The sequence below is a fragment of the Octodon degus genome, unplaced genomic scaffold, assembly GCF_000260255.1.
Source record: "Octodon degus isolate 3935 unplaced genomic scaffold, OctDeg1.0 scaffold00109, whole genome shotgun sequence".
Taxonomy (NCBI): domain Eukaryota; kingdom Metazoa; phylum Chordata; class Mammalia; order Rodentia; family Octodontidae; genus Octodon; species Octodon degus.
The window spans coordinates 9764186-9770740 of record NW_004524685.1 but is presented as its reverse complement, the minus strand read 5'-3'; the positions used below and the strand labels follow the sequence as shown (position 1 = coordinate 9770740).

General features: G+C 40.8%; 1 pseudogene; it reads left to right on the top strand.

Moving 5' to 3' along the window:
- The first annotated feature begins 4787 nt into the window (after positions 1 to 4787).
- On the top strand, positions 4788 to 5739 carry LOC101590118 (annotated as a pseudogene).
- Positions 5740 to 6555: the final 816 nt, after the last annotated feature.

The window sequence follows — 6555 nt, the reverse complement described above, 5'->3', positions numbered from 1 at the left end:
TCCACATGACTGACACTCACAAAGGATCTACAAACTGCAGTATAGGATTTCAGGTTAAATCCTGAGGGGATTTGACTGACCTTATCAAATACAAAAGCTACATTTCTTGTTATATAGGTCTTGCTTTATCTTGGTCTTAACCATTCATCAGAAAAGTATGAAAATGAAGTATAAAAAGTAAAGCCACATTAATATGCTGAGCTGTAAAAGGCTCAATTCACCAACTTTGGACATTGCCAGTCTTACAGAAAACCCACTACTATTATGGACTACTGGACTATATTGGGATATTTTGCAGGGATAAAAATGAACAACACCTTTGTATCTGTATACTCAAAATAGTTAGGATAGATATACACCTCCACTGCCTTAATTCGATGAATAGAGAGGTTGGTTATAATAGTGTCTGAGACAGGATATCATGTCTGCATTTTATACAAGGAATAACTACTGACAACTATATGCAATGCATTAATTATTGAAAATTTTCTAGTAATCAATTTTGAAACTGCCTCATTGATATTTGTTTCTCAATAAAATTACTTTAAAAATTATACAGAATTAAAAAAGGATGTGCTGTTTAATTTCTATACGTTTGTGCAATTTCTCTGCTTTCTTTTGTTATTGCTTTCCAGTTTCATTGATCTATGATCTGATAATATGAGTGATATGAGTTCAATTCTTGTGCATTTGTTTTAGTATATATTACTGACTAATATTTTTAAGAATGCCTCATGTTTAGTGACTGTTTCATTCAGATAAAAATGTATATTTTGTTGTGTGGAATATTTTGTAGATGTTCCTTTACCCTGAATAAACCAAAGCAATATAGTCAAAATGGCTATTCCTAGAAAAATGATCTACGTGTTTAGCATAATCTTGACAGGAACATGAACAGCATTTTTTCCCCAAACTGTAGGAAACCATCCTAAAACTCATATCGAACACTAAAAGCAATACTGGCTAACAAGGGAAAAGTGGCAGGTATCACAACCCTACATTTTAAGTTATATTGTTAAGACGCAGTGATTAAAAGCAGCATGGTAGTAGAATAAAAAAAGAGATATTTGGATCAGTGGAACAGCATAGATGATTCAGACACAACTGTGATCACACTCAGCTCTTTTGATCTTTGACAAAGAAGCTGAAAACACACACTAAAGGAAATGAAGTATCTGTAATAAACGGTGCTAGGAAAACGGACCATCCACATGCAGGAGATTGAATCTATATCCCTATGTTTCACCATGTATTAAATTAAAATCAAAATGGCTCACAGATCCATGTATCAACTGGGAAATAGTTTATCTTCTTGGAAGTAAGACAGGCAAAACCCTTGAAGCCATGGGCATAAACAAATATGTTCTGAACTGAATTCTCTTCTTATAGAAAATAGTATCAAGAATCAATGCATAGAATGATACAAAATTCAAAAGCTTATGCACAGTAGAATAGATGACCAAGAGAGTGAAGAAACAATCTATAGGATAGGGAATAAAATATTAGGTATTCCTCATACAGAAGAATAATAATAAGAGGAATACACAAATAATTCAAGAATTAGATACCCAAAATAAAACACCTGGTCAGAAAACTGAGCAAATGAAATAAATGGACACTTCTCACAAGAAGTAAAATGGCCAATAAAGACATGAAGAAATGTTCAACATCACTAACTCTTAAGAGAAGTGCAATTTAAAATATCAATCCTAATCCAGAAAAAAAAAAATCTTACTCATTGAGAAATAAAATAACAGGACTGGCCAGATAGCTCAGTGGACTAAAGCTCCTGCTTAGGCAGAAAGCAGTGACTGGGGTTCCATCCTGGACACCACAAGCCATGCCGACCCTGCCCCCAGGGTGCGCAGACAGGGATTGAGACTGGGTGTGGTGAGGCACATCTGTAATACCAGCTCTTGGGAGGCTGTGAACAGGTAGATCACAACAAGTCTGATCTATGTAGAGAAATCCTGTAGACCCTGTAGTACAATACAAAGAGAGAGTGACAGAGAGACAGAGACAGAGACAGAGACAGAGAGACAGAGAGACATAGACAAAGATAGAGAGAGACAGACAGAGAGACAGAGACAGACACAAACAGAGAGACAGAGACAGACACGGACAGACAGACAGAGACAGACAGACAGAGACAGAAAGAGAGAGAGAGACAGAGAGAACATTTAAAAAATAACAAATGCTCATGAGGGTGGGTAAAAAGAACCCTTCTATATTGTTGATGGCAATGTAAACTAGTGCAACCTATATGGAAAACCATGTGGAGATTACTTAAAATTTAAAATTGAAATGACATCTGACCCAGATATTCCCCTTAGATGGCTTCTCAAAAGAGTTAAAGCATCAGTTTTTTTTAAAGGTATCTTTTTATAGTGATGTGTACAAACCCATGTTTATAGATGGATAATTGATAAGGGATAAATCTAGGAAACAGTAGTTGCATCAACAGGTGGATTGTTAAAGGAAACATGCTATTTGCAAGCAAAGGAGTTCTGCTCTGCCATGAAGACTGAAAAACTCGAATCATTTGTAGAACATTGATTCACCTTGAGACCAAAATGCTGGGTGCCATGAAGCAGACACATGAGCGTCCATGTCCCGTAGTTTCTCATACATAAGAAACTCAACATGTACACAAAGAGGAAAATAATAGGTAAATGATTGGATGTAGGGAGAGAGAGCTTTATGAGATTGGAAAGGGCTAGAGGATAGGGGAAGGGAGAGCAGGGAGAGGAAGAACAAAGAATTGAGGCAGCTACAAGTACATCAGTTCTCCATGTAGAGTGTAGTCATTGTGGACTGCAAACATGTACTAATACAAATTTTAAGAACACTGAAACAAAGAATAATTCCTTAAAAAGAAAAAAAATTGCAAAACACATATCTGAGTTTGTACATAAAGAACACTGTATTTCAGTAATAAAAAGATAAGTAATCTATATGAAAATGCTGAAAGGATTTGAACAAATATTTCTACAATAAAAGATGCACAAATAGGCTGACAGACTCAGAAAAGTGCTCAATAGAAATTTGCTTCAAAAAAACACAGATCAAAGTCCTAAGACTCCACTTGTTTCCTCCTAGGGCTGATTCCATTAAAAGGACAAAGATTTTGCCAAGATCGCGTAGAATGCAACCTTGCTGGTGAAAAGTACAATAGTGCAAATTCTAGGAAAATAATTTATCAATTCTTCAACTGACAAATTGCAAAAGTTGAATATTTAACATAGAAAGCCTAATATTAGATATGTACCTAAAGTTCTGTCCAAATAGATCAGCAGATTAAAATGCCTGCAAAAAAGTGAAGGGGCCAGGATTCGATGTCTGGGCCTGCCCTACCAGCCCCAACCCAAGAGCTCCCTGAGAAGGTGATTGAGACTGGGTGTGGTGGCATGCATGCCTGTAATCCCAGCTCTTGGGAGGCTGTAAACAGGTGGATTACTATGAGTCCAATCTAGTAGTGAGACCCTGAACACCCTATAAACCCTTCCCTGAAATACACACCAAAAAAAGATACGTATTTAAGAGAAATGATTACATTTACACACATAGAATTGTACGCAGTTGTTTATAGATTATTCATAATTACCAAAATCTGAAAAAAATCCAACACTGCCCACTGAAAAGTTTTAATGTGGTGTATTGATATAATGAAATGAATAATGTATGCTTACATGACATAACATAGATGAACACTATATAAAGATAACATAGATGAGAAGATTACATGTGCTAAATGAGAGACGCCAAAGAGAAACCACATGTAACGTATTATTTTGCTTATATAATGGTTTGGTTTGTGTGTGGCTCTCCCTGCAAAGCCACAAGCACATGTAGGTGAGAGTCTTCAGAGCTGGCTAGATCTAGGGCTGTGACACAGGGTGTGTGTGTGTGTGTGTGTGTGTGTGCGTGTATTTTTAGGGAAGGGTCTATGGGTGTTTAGAGTCCCACTACTAGATCAGACTCATAGTGATCTGTGTGTTTACAGCCTCCCAAGAGCTGGGATTACAGGTGCGTGCCACCACGTTCAGTCTCAACTGACATATCAGTGCGCCCTGGGGTTGGGCCAAGAACCACAGGTCCGGATATCGAACCCCCGGCCTGTGCTCCTGCTTGCAGGTGCTTTAATCTACTGAGCTATTTGGCCGGCCCTTGTGACATGAGATTTAAGCGTTGGTGTTAACTAAAAGGGTTCACCATGGTTCTGGGCATGGATAAAAGAAGCCCACCCATGGGTAGGTGTGGCAGCAACCAGTAGGCACGTGGTGAGGCTATAAAGGGAGAGAGGGGAGGGGCACAGGCTGCTCACAGTTTGCCGCTGATCACTGCCTGCTGCTTCTCTGTCTTCGCCTACAGCACCATGGGCTGTTTCTCCCTTGTGATAGCCCTCTGTCCTGCCGCCCAGCCTTGGAGCTAGGTGTCTATGGACTGAGAAATCTACACATTATGAACTAAGACTTTCCTAGGCTTAACCTGGGGGGAAGATTTTGTCTCCTCCGTGAAAAATGTAACTAAGACATAGGAAATGTCTAAAGAATTCCATGATGTTAAGAAGCACATTGTTGCATTGCAGGCCCTAAGGTGAGAGGGTACAGTAAGGTCCAGGGGACCAAGAGGGAACCGAAGGGACACGGGAGAAAAGAAATCCTCATACCAAATACCCATATGGAATGTAAACATCAATTATTAGACTGTTGAGTTCGACCGGAAGTGGGAGTGGAGAGTGGGCCCCAGAGAGCCCTGAGCAGCCACCCCACCACCGGCCTAGTGCCATGACACCCCAGGAGGAGCCGCAGCTGCGGCAGCAGGCCCCAGTCACCAGCACCGCAACCAGGAGCAGCGAGGCCGGGCCCCAGCAGCCGCGCCACCCCGGTCCTCAGCGCTGGGCAGCAGCACAGGGAGCGGCAGCCCGGGGGCCTCACATGGGCGGCGCCTGCAGGCAGGGATCTCACAATAATGTTTTGGGAACAGTAAAATGGTTAAATGTAAGAAAGGGATGTGGCGTCATCAACAGGAATGACACCAAGGAAGGTGTATTTGTACATCAGACTGCCCTAAGGAGGAACAGCCCCAGGAAGGACCAGCGCAGTGTAGGGGATGGAGAGACTGTGGAACTTGATGTTGTTGAAGGAAAAAGGGGTGCAGAGGCAGCAAATGTTCAGGCCCTGGTGGAGCTCCAGTTCAAGGCAGTAAATACGCAGCAGACTGTAACCATCATAGACGCTATCCACGTCGTAGGGGTCCTCCTCGCAATTACCAGCAGAATTACCAGAATAGTGAGAGTGGGGAAAAGAATGAGGGATGGAAGGCGCTCCCCAACAAGGCCAGGCCCAGCCACGCCGGCCCTACCGCAGGCGAAGGTGCCCACCTCACTACATGCGGAGACCCGATGGGCATCAGCCACAGCACCCCAACCCTCCTGTGCAAGGAGAAGGGATGGAGGGTGCTGACAGCCAGGGTGCAGGAGAACCAGGTAGACAAGGGAGGTAGAATGTGTATGGAGGTTACACACCAGGATTCCGCAGGGCCCTCCTTGCCAAAGGTAGCCTAGAGAGGACAGCAATGAAGAACATAAGGAAAGTCTAGGAGATGTGACCCACCAACAGCCACCTCCACGTCGGTACCGTCAATTACCGACACAGACGCCCAGAAAACCCTGCACCACAAGATGGCCAAGAGATAAAAGCAGCCGCAGATCCACCAGCTGAGAACTCCCGAGGCTGAGCATCCGGGGCCCAGTAAACGCCGGCTTAACATCTCTACCATCATTGGGTTTAGTCATCCACCAAGAAAGAAATGAATAGGAAATTCCAGCAGTAAGAAATGAACAAGATTGGAACTGAAGACCTTCAGTGCTTGCTTTTTGCCCGCTGACCAGATAACTAGGACTATCTGCATTATCTATGCAGCATGGAGTGTTTATTATTTTTACCTAAAGACATCTCTTTTTGGTAATGACAAACATGGGAGTTTTTTGTTTGTTTGTTTGTTTTTTAAGCCTGTTTTTTCTTAATACACCTTTAAAAGTTTTTAGTTGTTTTTTTTTTTTCATATCTGGTCAAGTTGAGATTTTTAAGAACTTCATTTTTAATTTGTAATAAAAGTTTACAATTTGATTTTTTCAAAATAGTCAACAAATTGCAAGCTCCTGTTAATAAAAGTCTCAAATAATTGTCAAAAAATTATTATACTCTTGATCTATCCTCTTTGTTTTTACTGGGAATCAAACTCAGAACCTCATGATAGCTAGGCAGGTGCTATGCCAGTGAGCTATTTCCCCAGCCTAATTGTTGAATCACGAACTAAAAATAACAATACCATATGGAAACTATAAAAAAAAATGGAGATAAGGGATAAAAAAAACAGAGGGAGGGAGACAGGGAAGGGGAAGGGAAATAAAAGTGAATCATAATGTGTTATGTACATCTATCTACTTCCTCAGATGAACTTAATCTTTATTTTTTAATTACTAATAAACCAAATGGTTTATTATTTACTAATAATTGTGAATTATTTTTGAACTAATAATTTCCACTATTT